Source organism: Podarcis melisellensis (genome assembly GCF_964234715.1).
Source record: "Podarcis melisellensis genome assembly, chromosome: 8".
Lineage (NCBI taxonomy): Eukaryota > Metazoa > Chordata > Lepidosauria > Squamata > Lacertidae > Podarcis > Podarcis melisellensis.
In genome coordinates, this window is record NC_138540.1 from 1,525,130 (window position 1) to 1,547,897 (window position 22,768).

At 43.9% G+C, this 22,768-nt stretch overlaps 2 long non-coding RNA genes across 2 annotated transcripts in view; one reads left to right on the top strand and one right to left on the bottom strand.

Moving 5' to 3' along the window:
- LOC309375589 overlaps positions 1–5,702 on the top strand; it is a 173,636-nt gene extending 167,934 nt beyond the window's left edge. The window contains exon 2 of the long non-coding RNA XR_014170966.1: positions 5,509–5,702. This is a non-coding gene — a long non-coding RNA (uncharacterized lncRNA). The remainder of the gene's footprint in view (positions 1–5,508) is intronic.
- The window catches only part of LOC309375593, a 50,192-nt gene that overhangs the window by 18,460 nt on the left and 8,964 nt on the right, over positions 1–22,768 (bottom strand). The gene's annotated exons all lie outside the window — the stretch shown is intronic.

Genomic DNA, 22,768 nt, shown 5'->3' on the forward strand with positions numbered 1-22,768 from the left:
CGGTCTCCATTGAGTTAAAAGGTAGGGATATCCGAAGAGTTAGATGGAGAATGAATGAATTTTTATTTAATGACCAGAAAATTGTAAATAAGGCAATAGAGACAATAGAAGATTATTTTAAATGGAATTTAAATGGGGAAACCGCCATAGAGACTGTGTGGGACGCAGGAAAGGCAGTTATGAGGGGTTTTTTAATACAGAAAAATAGTCAAGTAAGAAAAGAAAAAGAGACAAAGAAAGAACAGATCCTAACACAGATTATGGAAAATGAAAGAAAGTTAACTATTAACCCCAACGAGGAGACCGCAAAGCAGAATATAAAGATATCACAAGCTAAATTTTCTACAATAATTGACCAAGAGGTAGAATGGAAAATTAAAATGATGAATCAGAGGACATTTGAGTCAGCAAATAAGATAGGCAAATATTTGGCGTGGCAAATAAGAGAAAGAAGAAAAGAAAATACGATTAGTAGGCTAAGGAAAGGAGAAAGGATTGTGGAAGAGCCAAAAGAGATAAGAAAAATATTTCAAAAATATTACAAGGATTTATATAAAAGAGGAAAGGAAACTAAGCAAGAAATAGACTATTTTTTGCAAGAGCACCACCTAAAACCGATTTCTAAAGAAGAAAATGAGATATTAGACCAGACAATTACTCAAGAAGAGATAAAAAAGGCTATTAAAAGGATGAAAAGTGGGAAAGTGCCAGGGCCAGATGGCCTTTCGGCCAAATATTATAAAACACTAAGTAATCAAATATCCGCAGTGTTAGGAGAAGTGATGAATAATATATTAAAGGAAGGAAGGATCCCGAATACCTGGAAGGAAGCATATATTACCTTGATCCCCAAAAAAGATGCAGATGCCCTGGAAGTGAAAACTATAGGCCAATTTCATTATTAAATAATGATTATAAACTATTCACAGACATAATGGCAGAAAGACTAAAAAAGGTTTTGAACAACAAAATACATAAAGATCAAACGGGTTTCCTCCCAGGGAGACAATTAAGGGAAAATGTAAGGAATCTGATAGACATTATTGAATATTTGGATATGAGTATAGACAGACAAGCGGCCTTGGTATTTATAGACGCTGAAAAGGCGTTTGATAACATCTCATGGGATTTCTTGAAGAAAAGTTTTGGAAACGATGGGAATGGGAGAGAAATTCAGAAGAGGGATAGAAGCAATATACAAGGAACAGAAGGCAAAATTGGTAATAAACAACACCACAACAGAATATTTTGATATATATAAAGGAACTAGACAGGGCTGCCCCCTGTCTCCTTTATTGTTTATAACGGTACAGTGGTGCCTCGCAAGACGAAATTAATTCGTTCCGCAAGTCTCTTCGTCTTGCGAGTTTTTCGTCTTGCGATGCACGGTTTTCCATAGGAATGCATTGAAAATCAATTAATGCGTTCCTATGGAAACCGCCTTCCCCCGACCTCTTCTGGCAGGCGGCATTTTAAAATCGCCCGGGACAGCGGAGGACTTCTCCGCTGTCCGGGGCGATTTAAAAGCCCCTGGGAAGGAGGGACAAAGACTTTTGCCCCCCGCCTGCCTTCAGAAGAGGTCCAGGACAGGCTTCGCGGACCTCTCCACAAGCAGCGGGAGCGCTCCTTGCGGAGAGTTGCCAGCGCGCCCAGGCTTCGCGGCCCCGCCGCCGGGCTTCGGGACATCGTTCCGAAGCCGGGCGGCGGGGGGAGGCTTTCCCGCCCCGCCGCCCGGCATCAGGACGATGCCCCGAAGCCGGGCGGCGGGGGAAGGCTTTCCCGCCCCGCCGCCCAGCTTCGGGACATCTTCGGGAGGCTTTCCCGCCCCGCCGCTCGGCTTCGGGACATCGTTCCGATGCCGGGCGGCGGGGGGAGGCTTTCCCGCCCCGCCGCCCGGCATCAGGACGATGCCCCGAAGCCGGGCGGCGGGGGAAGGCTTTCCCGCCCCGCCGCCCAGCTTCGGGACATCGTTCCGATGCCGTGCGACGGGGGAGGCTTTCCCGCCCCGCCGCCCGGCTTCGGGACATCGTTCCGATGCTGGGCGGCGGGGGGAGGCTTTCTCGCCCCGCCGCCCGGCATCGGGACGATGCCCCGAAGTCGGGCGGCGGGGGGAGGCGTTCCCGCCCCGCCGCCCAGCTTCGGGACATCGCTCCGATGCCGTGCGGCGGGGGAGGCTTTCCCGCCCCGCCGCCCGGCTTCGGGACATTGTTCCGATGCCGGGCGGCGGGGGGAGGCTTTCTCGCCCTGCCGCCCGGCATCGGGACGATGCCCCGAAGTCGGGCGGCGGGGGGAGGCGTTCCTGTCCCGCCGCCCGGCATCTGGACCTCTTCCGAAGGCGGGCGGGGGGCAAAAGTCTTTGCTCCCCCCTGCCTGCCTTTCCGGGAGAGCGGCAGGCAGGGGGGAGCAAAGACTTTTGCCCCCCGCCCGCCTTCGGAAGAGGTCCAGGACCTCTTCCCAAGGCGGGCGGGGGGCAAAAGTCTTTGCTCCCCCCTGCCTGCCTTCAAAAGCCGTCCGGGATAGCGGGAAGCGCTTCCCTGCTATCCCGGACCGCTTTTAAAATGCTGGCGGTGGGGAGCAAAGCCTTTCGCCCCCGCCGGCCTTCCTGGACCTCTTCTGAAGTCCGGAGGGGGGAAAAAGGCTTTGCTCCCCACCGCCAGCATTTAAAAAAAGGTCCCCGAGATTTCCCTATGGGCTTTCGTCTTGCGATGCAAGCTCATAGGGAAAATCGTCTAGCGAAGCGTCGCAAAAACCAAGCCAAGAAAGTGAAGTATCTTGGGATATGGGTCACAGCCAAGAACATAAATTTATATAAGGATAACTATGATGTCACCTGGAGGAGTATAAAGAAAGACATGGAAATATGGGGGAGGATGAAACTCTCTTTTCTGGGGAGGATAGCGGTTGTCAAAATGAATATTTTGCCTAGAATGCTATTTCTATTCCAGACTATTCCCATACTTAAAGACCTGAAACAATGTAAAGAGTGGCAGAGAGCTTTGGCAAAGTATATCTGGCAGGGGAAAAGGCCACGGATAAAAATGAAAATTTTGATAGATAAAAAAGAAAGAGGGGGTTTTTCTCTCCCGGACCTAAGTTTATATTACGAAGCGGCCTGTATACTTTGGTTAAAAGATTGGATTAAACTGGAGAATAGAGACCTGCTGGATTTAGAAGGTTTTAATATTTGGTACGGATGGCATTCGTACCTTTGGTATGGGAAAGCGAAGGCTCACAAGAGCTTTCTAAATCATATCTTCAGGGGACCTTTATACCAAACATGGGAAAGGAATAAAAATCTCCTTGAAAGAAAGACCCCATGGTGGATCTCACCGATTGAGGTATTAACGGTGAAGAAAACAAATATGGAGGGGAAAAACGCCACCTACGAAGAAATGTTAAGAAAAACAGATCGAGGGCCAAGACTTAGACCTTATGAAGAGATAAAAAATCTATTCACTGGGTGGTTGCAATACCATCAGGTGAATGATTTGTTAAAAGAGGACAAGAAGAAGTTGGGTTTTGAGGACAAAAAATCAAAATTCAATGTAGAAGTAATAGAAGGTAAAAACAAAACCCTATCTAGAACCTATGATATACTATTAGAGTGGTACACAAAGGACGAGGAGGTCAAAGAGGCAATGATCAAATGGGCAATTGATTTTGGTTATAACATCGACTTTGAAAGGTGGTTGGAAGTGTGGAACCGCAACATAAAGTTTACAGCATGTATGTCCCTGAGAGAAAATATTTGGAAGATGCTATACAGGTGGTATCACACCCCTGTGAAGTTGGCCAAAATGTATAGATTAAAGGATAAGAAATGCTGGAAATGTGGGGAGGTGGAGGGTGACCTATATCATCTATGGTGGACATGTAAAAGGGTGAAAGGCTTTTGGGAATTGATTTACAATGAGCTTAAAAAAATATTTAAATACACCATCCCCAAAAGACCCGAAGCCTTTTTGCTGGGAATGTTGGATAAAGAGATCAAAAAAGAAGATAGAACGATATTCCTCTATGCCACCACAGCAGCGAGAATTCTGTTGGCACAATATTGGAAAGTGGAAACTATCCCCAATATAAATGATTGGCAAATTAAAATGATAAAATATGCTGAGCTTGATAAATTAACAGGTAAAATAAGAGACCAGGATGAACAGAAATCTCTGAAAAATTGGAGTAAATACTGGAACTACATTGGAATGAATGTTTAATGTGATTGGCGGGGTCAGAACAATACTACCAGCGTGTGAATTTAGGTTTACAGATCAAAAATCAAATACGTGAATGGAAGTAAATATTTGATACTTACCAAAAGGATGGAAGGAAGTCCAGGAGGGTTTTTTTGTTTGTTTGTTTTTTGTTGTTGGTTTTTTTTGGTTTTTTTTTTTTCCTCCTTTTTTGTGAAGTAGCCGGATTAATCTCTCTTTGTATAGTTAGAGAGAGGAAAAAAGTTTGGCTTGTATATTTTTATTTTTATTTTGTTGTAATTTTTTTTGTATTTGTTTGTATCTGTTTGTATGCTTGTTATGTATATAATGTTAATAAAAATGTATTTGGAAAAAAAAGGAAACAGAACTGAGCCAGCTAACTACAGACCAGTCAGTCTATTAAGTATTATTGTGGCATCTGAATATAGACTGCATTTTTAATCAAGACTTATATTGGCTTATATCTTGATCAGGTTCCTAAATTAAATGGGCTTAGATTTTCAAAGGTTTCATGCCAGGCAGAAAAAACCTTGGCAAGAGGTTTTCTCCTAAGACAAGAGGGCCCCATTGATGGGAAATTACATATGCTGCCCCAAGGCTGAAAAAACACAATTAAGAATGGGTAAATAGTAAAATAATACCAATGTGCCTCCCAGTAAAATGAGCCATATCTTCTTCCTAAGGTTGAAAGGCCAAGAGCAGTGAAAAAGACAACTGACTTGGCTGGAGAAGAAGCTTCTTTTTACTTTATTTTTAGGCTGGAAAGGGGGGTGAAAGGAGGGGTGTACACAGAAGAGGTTTCTTTTTAAAAGCTGTTTTTTACTGAGTTCCTTCCTTTTTACTTTACAAAGGTTTTATTCTTTTAAAAGGCTACCTATGATAATGTATGAAATATAATAGCTTAAATATATTGGCTTAAATGTAATTATGCAAAGGATTTAAGAAATGCTAGATTCATAGAGTCATATTGCAATAGGAGACCAGAGGGGCAAATGAGCCTAGCCCCCCTTGCCAGACAGGAGACGCCATCGAACACTTCTGATATATAGTTGTCAGGCATTTGTTTAGAAACCTTAAATGAAGGAAATCTTTCAATGTTGATGTGAACTCAAGATCCTTGACATCTGTTGAACATAAAAATGTAAGATTAAACATTTGTTTTAGAAGGCAATAGGGCAAGAGGTGAGCTGGTAATTAAGATTCCATGTAAGATATATTATTACTTATATGTCATATATATAGCTCTTTGTCTCCCTTATAAGGATAGGAGGATATGGGTGTATCTTTTTGTGATTAGTTATAGCAATCAGCCAATAGGAAATCCAACCAGGCTGATTGAACAGAGGCAGCCCCAGGAGGAGCAAAGGGGGCTGGATTAAGGGAATATAAGTGCTGGCCATAATGGCAGGAGGCAGGCCAGAGCTTGGTAACCATATACCACTGTGCCTCTCATTTATTTGTCTGACAAATAAATTAATATTTTAATTTCTCTATTGCTGCGTTGAATATTTCATTCCAGCTAAGCGTTAACCACAAGCAGGGTGCTACATTTTATGGTGCCTGCGACTCGGATAAGTGGTCTGCTGGAACGCAGCCCCTTCGCCCTATTGGACAGGGTACAAGAGAGAGGATCTCTAAACTGCTTCCCAGCGCGCACTGGTAAATTTTTCCAGGGGGAACGCAGAAGTCTCGTCTGTCTGATACCCTGCCCACTGACGGCGACGGACCGGGGGGGACCAGAGAAATAAACAGGCAACCAGCTAAGGGTAAGTGCACTAAGGGGTTTTGGCCCTCCAATTAATTGGGAGGAAGAGAAGTCCTGATCAAACTTCTGCGTCTCAGTAAAGGGGAACTGAGTACGCTAGGTGGCTGGGTACATCAGATGGTGATCTGGTGTAGGGAAAAGGGAAGATTGGGAGGTAGAGTGTGGTTGAAGTATCTAGCGCATTGCATGTGTGAGAAAGTACAATGTGTAGCTGACCTAAGTGTGGAGTGAGTACTACTTCGTTTCCCAGTAAGGCGTGTGTGTGAGTGACTGAGTGGATACTTCACAGGGCCATACAATGGGAGTTGGGGGTTCAAAGGGGGAAATACACCTCTTGAATGTATGTTAAATAATTTTAAGAAAGCCTTCTCAGGGGCATATGGAGTCAAAATGACACCAGAGCGCTTGAGAACGTTATGTGAATTAGGGTAGCCAAAACAAAGTACTGGATGGCCATCCCAGGGAACCTTTGATATAAATTTAGTAAGCAAACTTTGGTCTAACATCACCAAAGAAACTGGAGGGTGCCCAGAACAATTTTCATATATAGATTCCTGGCTGAGCACATTAAAAAAAAAAAAAAAAAATCCTCCATGGATAAGGGAATGCAAAGTCCAACGATGCAAATTATTGGCTGTAAAAGCCGAAGCTAGGAAAGGAATCTTGCCAAATAAACTTAAACCCATTTTTGAGGGACCAGAGGAAGAGGTGCTTCCACCTCCCCCCTATGCTCCACATCGAAGGGAGCCTAATCCAAACACTCCACCAGTTGTAACCCCAAGGCAAGAAACTGGAATGAATAATGGGAGTGGAGTCACAGAGCTTGATTCCTTGATAGATTATGATAAATATCTTCAGGAGGCATTGGAGTCCTATAATGAAGCCCAAGCAGAAGTGGTTATTCCACCTGTGAGTCCCAGTAGAACTCCATCTACAGTCTCTTTTAGTGGAACAACTGATTGCCTACCCCAAACCCCTGTACATCCAAGTCCTAGAGAATTATTACAGAAGTTACAGGGAGACCTTAATCGGTCAGCAAGCAATACAGCCAGGCGTATAAAGCTGCTAAAAGAACGCCTTGGGACAAATACCATCCCCTATGATTTGAGGCCCCTAGAGCAAAGTGAAGAAAAAGGTCACGTAGTAGCCCCTCTTAGAAGAGTATTTGATGCACTTGAGGAGCCTGTGCTGGTTAATGGGCAACCTGGACCACGGCCACCTCGAACTTCGACCCTGCAATGTATTCCATTCACAACTACAGATCTGATGAATTGGAAAACACCCCATCTTTCGCAGAAAAACCTCAGGCTATGATGGACTTGGTGACCTCAATAGTAATAGTCCTATTTGGACAGATTGTCGCCAGCTCCTGAATACTCTTTTCACCACTGAGGAAAGGAGAGACATAATTGAAAAGGCACAGATATATTTGCGTGAGCAGGCCAGAGTGGGAAATATTTATAATATTGACCATCATCTCCAGGACAACTTTCCCTTGGAAGATCCTAATTGGGATCCAAACAATGCAATTCACCTGGCCAGGCTTACTACCTACCGCCAGACGCTTGTGCAAGGCATCTGCAGGGCATGCCAGAAGCCCACTAATATGTCTAAAGCAGGGGTGTCAAACTCAAATTCATCGGGGGGCCGCATCAACAGTTTGGTCACCCTCAAAGGGTCGGTTGTATCTGTAGGACTATGTGTCCACTCTTTATTTGTATGGTGCATGTATGGGGACATATTTATACTACTGCTGGCATTATATCACTCCGTTTCTCCTCTCTTCTACAATGGGAATAACCATGGCCTACCTCCTAGGATTGTTGTGAGATCACATTAAGTGTGTGCAGTCGGGTACTGCTGCTGCAAGGCTGAAAACAAGAAACCAGCTCCCTAAAATACAAGCTGGCAATAGCCCATTATGTGGGTCAGAGGCGGCTCTGGTGCAAGTTCAGCTTTTCTGCGGAGCTCAGAGAGGCATTTGCCACCCTAACCCACCACGCTCCGTTGGCCCCAGTGTCTGTTGCGTGTGCCCCCGGGGGGGGGGGGATGATTGCCATGAGGCTTCCGGCAGGTGCTTCACCCAGGAGGGAGAGGGCCCAGCCTGCCTCCATCTCTTACGGCCCTGCACCCCAGGGACCAGGCCGGGCTGTGCCAAGCCTGCAAAGGAAAAGCACAGGCTGCTTTAATATCCCCATGTGCTTGCTGACCCATAACACTGTTTCGTGTTCGGTGCGCACCCACAAAAAGACTTAAGTTGTCACCTTTTGAGCTCCTGTATGGGAGGCCGCCCTCCTTTGTTCAGGATATTCCAACTGACCTCAAACAAATAGGAGACCATGTGACACAGGGACAAGTGCAATCTCTCCCGTGTTTTTGTCTCTCTCCCGTGTTTGTTTGTTTTTTTATCTTAACAGGTGGGCCCTCAAGCACACGCCGTGCAGCATTGCCAAGCCGATTCATCAGCTCCAGGCTGGCATAGCATATGGGTGAAAGAGTGGAAACGTGATCCACTTGCACCTAAGTGGCGTGGACCTTACACCGTCCTGCTCTCTATTCTAACAGCGGTGAAGGTAGCTGAGGTGACCCCCTGGATTCATCACTCTCGTTTAAAGAAGTCTGAAGGCAGTTGGACATGCAAAGGTGACCCCTCTAATCCTTTAAAACTGACTCTCTCCAAAAACCCCTGTATCTAGCCCTACCGGGAGCGGGTTAGGTCACGGGCAACATTTGACGACCGGCCTGCTGCAGCCACAACCTGGAAGCTGGCTGACCTGCGCACGCCTGAAGCTTGAGGAGCGTCTAAACCAGCAATTGTGAACGGGAAGATTCTCTTATACAATTGATTGACTGCCCCCTTGTGGAACAATTATAAGTGATATTACTCATTGGGGATCCTCGGGATATATGTTTCGGTCTTGGTGGTTCCCCATTTCTGTCACTGGGGGAATTATATTGGGACTAATAATTATTTGCTATCACAATAAGGTAATCTTTTGTGGAAGGAATGCATATGCTAGACATCAACATGATTTTATTATTAATCCTGATCCCTTGGGAAGGGGAAGGGTCCATGAATCTGACCAAATTTGCTAAATATGGATTCCGCCATGACCACAATATGTGGGTAGGCTTAGCTGAGATGATAGCCAATGTTGCAAATAGGACTAATTGCCTTGTTTGCTCTCTTGGGCCAGATGATTCAGAGGGAGGTATGCCCTTATTACCAATACCATTAAGTGCCATTGGTATGGTAAGCGAAATGCCACACCAAACAGAAGTACAGAATTTCCCCGGTTGGAACTCAACTAAACCAATACGAGTTATACCTGTGCAAGGGGAAATCTGTGTGCATAAATCATCAGATGCAGCTGACCCTACCATGATAGGCTCTTCTCATTGTCACTATACTTGGGATTATATTAAGAATAGTCAAACCTGGGCAAACGGTACTACGTATCGAACTCGGAATACCTTGCCCTGTGCACCTCCTTTTATTTATGCATGGAAAGTGGTGTGGAACATAACTGTGACAGAAAAAGGCAATCTAACATACTGCACTGTGAACTCTCTACCTCTTTTGATATTTTCGCCTTCTGTACTCCACGTACCAAAAACCTCAGACCCAATGGTTGTGGTGGATATGTGGAGAATGGGCATACAAGAAACTCCCTTCCAAATGGAGTGGGACTTGTTTCCTGGGATGGGTATTACCACCAATGTGGATTATGCCCACTAGTTCAGCTAAGCGAACACGAAGGAATGCTGATATTTCTCGTATAGCAGGAGGAAGTACCCAAAGTTGGAGCGGTACTGATGATTGGCCGCCAGAGCGCATTATAGCCTATTATGATCCTGCCTCCTGGAATCCTGGTGAGCTCATACAAGGGGCACGGGATCCTATTTATAATCTAAACAGAATAATTCGATTGCAAGCAGTAGTGGAACTTGTAACCAATGCAACGGCCCAGAGTTTGAGACTTATTGCACAACAGTTGGATGAAAGTAGAGCCGCCATTATGCAGCTGAAAATGGGAATGGATTATGTACTTGCCAGGCAGGGAGGCCTATGTGGAGTCTTGAACTTGACAGGGAATGCCTGTTGCTTTAACATTTCTGATAATGGTGAGGCAATCCGTGTGTTGGCTACAAAGATGGAGAATATAGCACATGTCCAAGTATAAACATGGGAAGGATGGGATATGGGATGGCTCACCAATTGGTTACCTAATGTTGCGGGACTCAAAGGGATATTATTGTCTTGCTTGTTTTTCTTGACGGTAGTAATAATGGTTTTATGTATGGTGCCATGTATCATCTCATGTTTTAGAAGTACAATTAGCAAGATGATTTCGAATGAAACTCTACCTCTTATCATGGCCCTATACAGAGCTTTACCTCAGGAATATGATGAAGATCAAGCTATCACGGACGCTTGGTAAGCAAGGTCCTTGAGCTTGAAAGGGGGGAATGTGGCATCTGAATATAGACTGCATTTTTAATCAAGACTTATATTGGCTTATATCTTGATCAGGTTCCTAAATTAAATGGGCTTAGATTTTCAAAGGTTTCATGCCAGGCAGAAAAAACCTTGGCAAGAGGTTTTCTCCTAAGACAAGAGGGCCCCATTGATGGGAAATTACATATGCTGCCCCAAGGCTGAAAAAACACAATTAAGAATGGGTAAATAGTAAAATAATACCAATGTGCCTCCCAGTAAAATGAGCCATATCTTCTTCCTAAGGTTGAAAGGCCAAGAGCAGTGAAAAAGACAACTGACTTGGCTGGAGAAGAAGCTTCTTTTTACTTTATTTTTAGGCTGGAAAGGGGGGTGAAAGGAGGGGTGTACACAGAAGAGGTTTCTTTTTAAAAGCTGTTTTTTACTGAGTTCCTTCCTTTTTACTTTACAAAGGTTTTATTCTTTTAAAAGGCTACCTATGATAATGTATGAAATATAATAGCTTAAATATATTGGCTTAAATGTAATTATGCAAAGGATTTAAGAAATGCTAGATTCATAGAGTCATATTGCAATAGGAGACCAGAGGGGCAAATGAGCCTAGCCCCCCTTGCCAGACAGGAGACGCCATCGAACACTTCTGATATATAGTTGTCAGGCATTTGTTTAGAAACCTTAAATGAAGGAAATCTTTCAATGTTGATGTGAACTCAAGATCCTTGACATCTGTTGAACATAAAAATGTAAGATTAAACATTTGTTTTAGAAGGCAATAGGGCAAGAGGTGAGCTGGTAATTAAGATTCCATGTAAGATATATTATTACTTATATGTCATATATATAGCTCTTTGTCTCCCTTATAAGGATAGGAGGATATGGGTGTATCTTTTTGTGATTAGTTATAGCAATCAGCCAATAGGAAATCCAACCAGGCTGATTGAACAGAGGCAGCCCCAGGAGGAGCAAAGGGGGCTGGATTAAGGGAATATAAGTGCTGGCCATAATGGCAGGAGGCAGGCCAGAGCTTGGTAACCATATACCACTGTGCCTCTCATTTATTTGTCTGACAAATAAATTAATATTTTAATTTCTCTATTGCTGCGTTGAATATTTCATTCCAGCTAAGCGTTAACCACAAGCAGGGTGCTACATTATTAGCAAACTGTACGCTGCTCATTTATGTGATAAATTAGTGGAGTGGATGGAAAGAGAGCATATTCTATCAGAAGCTGAAGCTGGCTTTAGAGCAAAGCGTTCAACTATAGACCAGGCCCTTATCCTTCAACACCTGGCAGATAAATACTCTAGAAAAGGGGGATCTTTATATGCAGCTTTTGTGGGTTTTAAATCGGCTTTTGATCTAATACCAAGGGATAGACTCTGGGAAAAGCTTGGTGCTACAAACATAGATAAACACTTATTACGCCTTATCTGTGGTCTATACGAAAACACCAGGGTGAGGGTAAGATGCGATCGGTCAGGCCATCTAACTAAAGAAATTCAAACGCACTATGGTGTTAAACAAGGATGTGTCCTCGCGCCAACGCTATTTAATTTCTACATCAACTCTCTAGCAGTAAATATGGCGAAAGAAAATGCCCACCCTCCCAAACTGGCAGGTTTGCCCCTCCCGGTGCTTCTGTATGCGGACGACGCAGTCCTACTCTCCTTTTCCTGCGTTGGCTTGAGGAAGCTTTTGAGATCACTTGCTGACTATTGTCAAGCGGAACAACTATCAATAAATTACAGCAAATCTAAAATTATGGTGTTTTCAAAAAAAAAAAGAAGGAAACACAAATGGAGAATATTATGGTCAACCTATTGACCAGGTAGCAACTTTCAAATACCTGGGAATAACTTTTCAGGAAAGGGTCTCGTGGCACCAACAGATGAAAAACGCCATTGCCAACGCAGGAAGGGCCAATAAAGCCCTTACAAGATTTTTTTCACGGGAAAGGGGGTAAATACGTTCCGGCGGCCTCCCAGGTTTTTGCTGCAAAAATACTCCCACAACTCACTTATGGATCCCAGGTTTGCAGTTTTAAAAATTTTGCGCCTATGGAGGCATTTCAAACAAAATTCTATCGGTGTTTATTGGGGATCTCCCCCTGTGTATCTAATATAGCTGTCCGCTTAGAAGTTGGACAACCACCCGTTAACGCACGGTTGTGGATTCTAAAGATACACTGCTGGTTAAAACTTATTTTTCCCCTGGCTGGTTTGGCTCCTTTAACACTCTTAGACACCTTTCATTCTACCTGGAAAGCTTCCCTGTTTGAAAAGATAAGAAGCTTGGGATTCTCCCCGCAGATCTTGATAGCGGCAGGATATGAGAGAGCCAAAAGTCAAGTGCTTCAACGCATTAGGGATATAGAGTTGCAATGTCATATGGGCAAAATGGATAAACATGCCACAATTAGAGATTTTGGGAGAGGGTTTTCACCCGCAAATTATCTGGCTGTTTTACAAATACCTAAGTACAGACACTCCTTTACCCTGGCCAGATTTAACGTTCTGCACTCTGCCCTGCTGCTAGGCAGATATGAGGGCAAACCATATGAGTCACGTGTTTGCCCATGTGGCTCATCGGAAGTGGAAACAAGTCTGCATGTATTGCTGCACTGTAGTTACTACGAGGATCTACGCCTGACCTTTATTGCCCCAGTTCTACAAAAGCTTAAAAATGAACCAGAACTCCAACGTATGAGAGCCTTGGTAGAAGATAAGGTTCCTGAAATTATGATCAATGTTGCCAAATTCTGTGTAGCCGCTATTAGGCGCAGGAAACAAGAGCTTTCCAATGTCAATATGCAGGCGAAGGCAAATACTTAATTTTATTTATACTGTCTAATTTTAAATTGCTGTTATGGCCTAATCTGTATTGAAATTGTCCTTTGTTTTTTCCGGTGTTATGCTTCGCTGACTAGCTGTACGTGTTAATCTGGTCTGTGACCGTTTAATAAAATTTGAATTTGAATTTGAAAAGAAAGTTTATCACCAAAATTCATTTTTAAAGATGACCAAGAAAGATTTGTGGCAATTGAAATACAATTCCAAGGAGAGAGACTCTTGATAGTAGGGGTATATGCACCAAATGAGGGGAAATCAGAATTTTTTAAGAAACTGCACGCAATGTTGTTGGACTTTATGGACTTTAACATTATTATGCTTGGAGACATGAATGGAGTGGTATCGACAAATATGGATAAGTCAGAAAGACAAGTGGTGACAAAAGATGGAAGACTACCAAAACCTTTTTTTGAAATGACAGACAACATGGATTTAATCGACACTTGGAGAACTAAGAACCCCCTAGGTAGAGAGGGGACTTTCTTTTCTGAAGCCCAAAAGACATGGACAAGAATTGACCAAATCTGGATAACCAGAGGAATGGCTCCCAAGATTCGAAAAGTGGAAATTTGCCCATAACCTTGCTCCGACCATAACCCTATGAAAATGGAAATGAAATTAACACCGACTGGTTCCTTCAGATGGAGGATGAACGACACCTTGTTTAGAGATTCAGAAATTACCAAGAATGCCCATAAAATTATGAAAGATTATTTTGAGATAAACTTGAAGACCTCTGTGGAAAAAAGAGTAATCTGGGACGCAAGTAAAGCTGTAATGAGAGGGTTCTTGATACAGCAGAATGCAATAAAAAGCAGAATTCAAAATGAGAAAAAAGAAAAGATTTTGGAGAAAATAAGAGAAGGAGAGAAGAGGCTTAGAGCTAAACCAAAGTCACAAGAGATTCTGAGAGAAATCAAATTAAATCAAGTACAATATATGAAAATGATAAATCAGGATATTGAATGGAAAATTAAACAGATGAGACAAAAGACTTTTGAATCAGATAATAAATGTGGGAAGCTGCTAGCGTGGCAGTTGAAGAAGAGACAAAAGTTAAACACGGTTACTAACCTCGAAGTGGATGGAAAGAACATACAGAACCCACAGGAGATTAGAAACTGCTTCCAGAGATACTTTAAACAACTTTATACACAAGGGCCACAGATTGAGACAAAAATTGACCAATTTCTGAAAACCAACGGATTACAAAAAAATTCTCAAGAAAACAAATTATTATTGAATTACTGTATAAAATAACTGAACAAGAGGTGGAAGGTGCGATTCAGAATATGCAATTGGGCAAATCTCCAGGGTCTGATGGGTTAGCCTCCAAATACTATAGAACTTTGAAAGACTATTTAATTCAACCACTAAAGGAGGTTTGCAATGAAATTATGGAGGGGGGGAAGTGCCCGAGTCGTGGAAAGAAGCTTACATCACACTTATACCGAAAACTGAGTCTGAAAAGATACAACTTAAGAACTATCGCCCCATATCCCTGCTTAATGTGGATTATAAAATTTTTGCAGACATTCTGGCTAGAAGATTAAAAAAAGTACTGGCAGAGGTGATACATAAAGACCAGGCCGGCTTTCTCCCTGGTAGACATCTATCGGATAATATGAAGAATATAATTAATATCTTGGAAAAGTTGCAGGTGAATATCAACACAAAAGCAGTTTTGATATTTGTAGATGCGGAGAAAGCCTTTGATAATATTTCTTGGAGTTTCATGAAGAAAAATCTTCAGGGGATGGGGGTTGGACAAAACTTTGAAAACGGTATAGGTGCGATTTACTCTGAACAAAAGGCTAAATTGATAGTTAATAATGTGGTGACAGAATAATTTAAAATTGAGAAGGGGACACGACAAGGCTGCCCAAATTCTCCATTGCTCTTTATTTCGGTCCTGGAGGTTCTGCTAAATATGATTAGAAGGGACCACTTGATTCAAGGTATTCAGGTCGGAGTCGAACAATACAAACTTAAAGCTTTTGCAGATGACCTAGTACTGAGATATGGGACGGGGGTGGCGCTGTGGGTAAAAGCCTCAGCGCCTAGGGCTTGCTGATCGAAAGGTCGGAGGTTCGAATCCCCGCAGCGGGGTGCGCTCCCGTTGCTCGGTCCCAGCGCCTGCCAACCTAGCAGTTCGAAAGCACCCTCGGGTGCAAGTAGATAAATAGGGACCGCTTTCTAGCGGGAAGGTAAACGGCGTTTCCGTGTGCAGCTCTGGCTCGCCAGAGCAGCGATGTCACGCTGGCCACGTGACCCGGAAGTGTCTTCGGACAGCGCTGGCCCCTGGCCTCTTGAGTGAGATGGGCGCACAACCCCAGAGTCTGGCAAGACTGGCCCGTACGGGCAGGGGTACCTTTACCTTTACCTTTATAGTACTGAGATTACAGGAGCCAGCATCCAGTACCAAGAGGGCTCTAGAAGTAATCTAGGAATTTGGTCAAGTGGCAGGTTTTAAATTGAATAAGTTAAAAACCAATGTTTTGGAGAAAAATTTGATGCCGATAGAGAGAGAGAGGTTTCAGAAAGAGACAGACTTAACATTAGTAAAGAAGGTGAAATACCTGGGGGTGAACATGACTTCTAAGAATGTGAATTTATTTAAAGATAACTATGAGAAATGTTGGTCAGAAGTGAAAAAAGATTTAGAAATTTGGTCGAATTTGAAGCTTTCCTTGCTGGGTCGAATTGCTGTTATTAAGATGAATGTATTGCCGAGAATGTTGTTTCTATTTCAATCATTGCAAATTATTGACAAGATGGATTGTTTCAAGAAGTGGCAAAGAGACATATCTAGATTTGTCTGGCAGGGCAAAAAGCCCAGAATAAAATTTAAGATACTCACTGATGCTAAAGACAGAGGGGGGTTTGCCCTGCCAGACCTTAAACTCTATTATGAATCAGCAGCTTTTTGCTGGTTGAAGGAATGGCTGCTTCTTGAAAATACAGATGTCCTAGATCTTGAAGGTTCTGACAATGTATTCGGGTGGCACGCTTATTTGTGGTACGGCAAGGTAAAAGCACATAAGGCATTTAAAAACCATATTGTCAGGAAAGCATTGTTTAATGTCTGGATAAGATACAAAGACTTTTTGGAGAGTAAAACCCCAAGGTGGCTATCACCTATGGAAGCAAAAGCTTTGAAAAAACTTAACATGGAGGCCAAATGGCCAAAATACTGGGAAATTTTAGAACATGAAGGTGACAAATTGAAATTGCAGAGTTATGAGAAGCTTAAAGAGAAGGTGCGAGACTGGTTACACTATTTTCAAATAAGAGAGGTTTATAACCTGGATAAAAAAATTGGTTTCCAGGTGGAAAAATCAAAGTTAGAAACAAAACTGTTAGAACCAATGCTAAGATACTATCAAGAATGTACAATTTGTTGTTGAAATGGAACACTGAGGAAGAAATGGTAAAATCTGCAATGATAAAATGGGCACAAGATATAGGATATAATATTATGTTTGCTGACTGGAAGAAGTTGTGGACCACCGGGATTAAATTCACGGCATGCAATGCCCTGAGAGAGAATATTATGAAAATGATGTACAGGTGGTACATGACTCCAGTCAAGCTTGCTAAAATATATCATCTGCCCGATAATAAATGTTGGAAATGTAAGGAAAATGAAGGTACATTCTTTCACCTTTGGTGGATGTGCCCAAAGATTAAGGCTTTCTGGGAAATGATCAATAACGAAATGAAAAAGGTATTTAAATATACTTTCCTGAAGAAACCAGAGGCCTTTCTCCTGGGTATGGTCGGCCAATTGGTGCCAAAGAAGGATAGAACATTCTTTATGTATGCTACAACAGCAGCAAGAATACTCATCACAAAGTATTGGAAGACACAAGATCTACCCACCTTGGAAGAATGCAGATGAAGGTGATAGACTATATGGAAATGGCGGAAATGACTGGCAGAATCCGAGACCAGGGAGAAGAGTTGGTGGAAGAAGACTGGAGGAAATTTAAAATTTATTTGCAGAAACATTGTAAAATTTCTGAATGTTGATGACATTGAAATGAATTGAAGGGGTTCTAGCAACAAGGTAAAATGTAAGATTGGATTGATAAATAGAGGATAAATTAATAGGATATGAATTTGCTGAACCAATTTCCAAAAGGGATACAAAAAAGGGAGGCGTGAGGAAGTCAGGAAAATAAGTTAACTAAAGATGAGAAATTTAAAAAGAGGAATTTTTGTTTGTTCTTTTTATGTGTTGTCTTTTTCTTTTTCCTTTTTATGTTAAATGTTTGTATTTTTGTATTTTGTAATTTTGTATTTCTGTGCTTTTATGTTTTTATATTTTTCTTGTGTTTTTTCTTTTCTTTGTTTGCTGGTTTGGAATTTCTTTGATTGTTAAAACTTAATAAAATATTATTATTTAAAAAAAACAGAAATGGAAACAAGAACAAATACCAACGCTGGAGGAGTGGAGACTGAAGCTGATGGACTATGCAGAACTTGGTAAACTGACTGGGAAGATCAGATATCTACGAGATCAAAAGTTCATCGAGGACTGGGGAAAGTTAGTTGAGTATTGGGAGTGTATAAGTGATAATGGAATAATGTTAGTGGCATTTAAAGAAGCTTTGTAATAACATAAGAAATATTGTAAAAAGGGAAAATAGAAGTGGGGGGTAGGCATAAAGGCAATAGCAAAATTTGGAAATGTGTAATTAAAGAAGATATAATTTGGATGATTGGCAGATGTTTTTAAACATTTCACAGACCTGATAGTAATGCAACCAGTCATAAACAAATTCTTTTACTTCTTCATAGGGTTTAATTTTCCATTTCCCCCCTTCTTTAACTGTTAATTCTCCGTATGTTATCCACCTCCCCCTCATATTGATCTTTTTCACACTCATCACTTCTAAAGGTGAAATCCAATGGGGGAGTTTAAACTCCAGCAAATTTTTATACCTGTCCCATACATTTATCAATGACCTTCGGAAGATGTGGTTTTCAAACCCTTTATGAATTTTCTTCTTTTCATACCATATATATGCGTGCCAGCCAAATCTGTTATCAAACCCTTCTAAGTCCAACAATTCTCCATTTTCTAATTTAATCCACTCCTTTAGCCAACATAAGCAAGATGCTTCATAATATCGTTTCAAATCTGGCAGGGCGAAGCCACCTCTTTCCTTCGCATCTGTTAATAACTTAAACTGAATCCTTGGCTTCTTTCCCTGCCAGATATACCTTGATATTATCTTTTGCCATTCTTCAAATATTGATGTCCCCTTGATTATCGGGAGTGATTGAAATAAAAATAACATCTTTGGTAGCACGTTCATCTTTATCGTTGATATTCTCCCCCAAAAGGATACCTTCAACCTTCCCCACACCTCCAAATCCCTTTTTATTCCATTCCACACAGGTATATAATTATTTTGAAACAAATCTATATTTCTGGGGGTTAACCAAATTCCTAAATATCTCACTTTATTCACCACCTCTATTCCAGTTTGTTGTTGCATTACCTCTATTAATTCTTGTTTCATATTTTTCACAATAATTTTTGTCTTCTTTTTATTTAAATAAAACCCTGCGACTTGACCGAATTGATCTATTTCTTCTAATATTCTTTTAATACTTCCCAGTGGTTCCTCCACTGTTATTACCAGATCATCTGCAAACGCTTTAACTTTGTATTCATTTTTACCCACAGTCACCCCTTTTATTTCATCGTTTTTCCTTATTGACTTTAACAAAACTTCCAGAACCAAGATGAACAATAGTGGTGATAACGGACATCCCTGTCTTGTACCTTTGTTTATTTTTATGTCTTCTGTCATAATATTATTTACTATCAACTTTGCTTTCTGTTCTGTATATATTGCTTTTATTCCATTAAAAAATTCCTTACCCACTTCCATATATTCTAAATTCTTTAACATAAAATCCCATGATATATTATCAAAGGCCCGTGCAGCTGCTGGGTGACCTTGGGCCAGTCAGACTTCTCTGAAGTCTCTCAGTCCCACTCACCTCACAGAGTGTTTGTTGTGGGGGAGGAAGGGAAAGGAGAATGTGTGCCGCTTTGAGACTCCTTAAAGGGAGTGAAAGGCGGGATATCAAACCCAAACTACTACTCTTCTTCTTCTTCTTCTTCTTCTTCTTCTTCTTCTTCTTCTTCTTCTTCTTCTTCATTGGAATTCTCTGACATTCTTAGTGGTAGGCAACTACTGCTCCTCAGCTCATGTGGGGAAGGGAAAAGTCCAGTCTTCTTCCCCTCCCTTCCTCCCTCCCTCTCTCTTCAGTTCTGGGTTAGCTCACTTAATATCAAGCACATGCTGAATTTAAACAGTGCCAAATGTAAGTGTTATGTAGTGTAGTTTCACCCTGGGCCAACAGGGGGATACTGTATATAGTTTTCACTCAGGTCCACGTCAGTTATTTTAGGCGGGAACCCTGGGCTGTTGTTGTTACAATGTTGACAGCCGGCTGCCTATAAAAGCAGGCCGGCTGAGCTGTTTGCAGTCAGTTCTATTCCAGCTTACAAAATAAAGAGCTACTTGAAGAAATCGCTGTGCCGGCTGCTATGTCAACCCACAACTTAACACTGGCGACGAGGATGGGATGGATGGACATCAGAGCACAGCCAGATGCGGCCAGCCTCTGAACTGAGCTGAATCACTGAGCTGAATCACAGAGCGAAATCACTGAGCGAAATCACTGGGCAGAACCAATTCAGAGCTGACTGTTCTGGCTAGAGCACTGTGTTCCATCCATCGCCCTTCACGCCGGCATCAGAATCATGGCTTCACTTGTGCCTCTACTGCCGTTTGCGCCAGCCTCTGAATCATGGGACTCCTACCTCGCTCGGTTCGACTGCTACCTCCAAGCCAACGAGCTGACAGCAGTATCAAAGGATCGGAAGCGGGGCCTATTCCTCAGCCTCTGTGGGCCTGAGGTGTTTGAGACGGCCCGAGCATTGGTTGCGCCTGAAGCAGTCCAGGCAACACCATGGGACACGATCCAAGAGAAGCTCCGCAACCACTACGCACCAAAGCCGTCCAAGATTGCTGCCCGCCATGCGTTCTACCACCGGAACCAGGCAGAGGGGGAGTCAATCAACAACTACACCACCGCCCTGCGACAGGCTGCAATGCACTGTGAGTTCCGAGACTTAGACGATGCCCTGATGGATCGAATCGTCTGCGGGGTCCGGGACATCCATCTGCAACGGCGTCTCCTAGCCAAGCCAGACCTCACGCTACAGAAAGCCATTGAGGAGGCTGTGGCCTCAGAAGCTGCTGAACGCTCCGCCCAGGAGATCCGCAAGTCCAGCAGCCCGCGTCTTGCTAGGGAGCCAGTTCCGGTGCATCATGAAGAGGCCAGCAGTGATGAGGCATCCTCCAGTGAAGACGATGACGTGCACCAGACAAAGCGGGAGCGCAGGAAGTTCCAACAGAAGTCCAAGGGCCAACCGGAATGTGCCAGCTGCGGAGGCAACCATTCCCGTGCCAAGTGTCGATTCAGAGACGCCATCTGTAGGAAGTGTTCCAGAAGGGGCCACATCGCTAAGGTCTGCCGATCGGCTCCGTCTGACACCCCCCCTTCATCGACTCGCAAGTTCAAGTCTTCACTCCAGTCTGCCAAGGAAAGTTGTTTCGCTCTCACCAACTGCCGCTGCCCGTCTGGAACCACGATTGGCCAAACCGACTCGCCTACGCGACGCAAGCTGAACGTCACGGTGCTCATTGAAGGAGCTCCATGTGACATGGAGATCGACACCGGGTCTGCCCTGTCCATCGTGTCATGGAGCACCATCAAAAGACTGGTACCCAGAGTGTCCAAAAGGCAACTCGACTCTCACCGCGTACACCTGAGAGACTACCAGGGAAACGACATTCCCGTGGTAGGCGTTGGCCGGTTCCGGATCGCCTTCAAGGATTTTTCGGGCCTGCTCCGGTTGGTGGTGGTCGAAGGTCAGCGGCCAAGCCTCCTAGGGCTAGACTGGTTTGATGCCCTCAGCCTGGAAGTCACCGGCATCAACTGCATCTCTAACGCAGAGACTGAGGGTCTGGTCAAAGACTTTGCCGAGGTTTTTGATGGCACCTTGGGGCAATATACAGGTACGCCCATCTCCTTTAGCCTTGATCCACAAGTCGCCCCCATCAAGCTAAAGCCACGCCGGGTTCCCTTTGCTCTCAAGGCTAAGGTGGACGAACAACTGGACAAACTGATCGCCCAAGGAGTTTTGGAGCCGGTTGACCACGCCAAGTGGGAAACCCCCATCGTCACGCCTGTCAAGCCAGATGGGTCGGTGAGAATCTGTGCTGACTACAAGTGCACGATCAACAAGGCACTTCAGCAGCACGCTTATCCGGTTCCTGTTGTCCAACACCTGCTGCATTCCCTGGGTGAGGGTAAGGTCTTCGCTAAGCTGGACCTTGCCCAAGCCTATCAACAACTGCCAGTCGATGATGCCACTGCTGAAGCCCAGACGATCGTCACCCACCGGGGGGCATTCCGTTGCCGCCGGTTGCAGTTCGGGGTGAGTGTGGCTCCTGGCATCTTCCAAAGCCTTATGGAGCGTCTCCTGCAAGGGCTTCTGGGCGTGGTACCATATTTTGATGATGTATTGGTGTCTGCAGACTCACACCAGCAGCTGTTCGAGCGCCTCCGTGCCGTGCTGACCAGGTTCCAAGAGGCCGGGCTCAAGGTAAAGAGGGAGAAGTGCCAGATCGCCGTTCCACAGGTAGAGTTCCTGGGCTATCTTATCGATGCCTCCGGCCTTCACCCAACCACATCCAAGATCTGTGCTATCCAGCAGGCCCCCACCCCAAAGAACAAAACGGAGTTGCAGGCATTCCTGGGGCTGCTGAACTTTTATAACATGTTCCTGCCCCACAAAGCCACAGTGGCTGAGCCTCTTCACCGACTCCTTAGCACTAAGACGCCTTGGGCCTGGGGTCATTGGGAGATGGCAGCCTTCAACGCGGTCAAGGCTCTCCTTTCTTCAGACAGTGTGCTGGTACAGTACAGTGAATCCAGGCCACTGGTCCTTGCCTGCGACGCCTCACCTTTTGGCATTGGTGCTGTCCTTAGTCACCGTTTTCCAGATGGAAGAGAAGCAACGCTCGCCTACTTTTTCAGGACACTATCTCCGACGGAACGGAATTACAGCCAGCTCGACAAGGAGGCATTGGCACTTGTGGCTGGAGTGAAGAGGTTCCATGAATACCTCTATGGCAGGACTTTTGACCTCATCACTGACCACAAGCCACTCCTGGGCCTCCTCGCCGGTGATCGTCCAACTCCACCGGTCCTCTCGCCACGCATGCTGCGATGGACTGTTTTCCTGGCTGCCTACCACTACCGGCTCATCCATCGCCTGGGGAAATCGATGGGCCATGCCGACGCCCTCAGCCGTTGCCCTCTTCCAGCATTTGTGGAAGACCCGGCTCCAGCTTCATCGCTCCTTCTGATTGAGGATCTTCCGGCAGC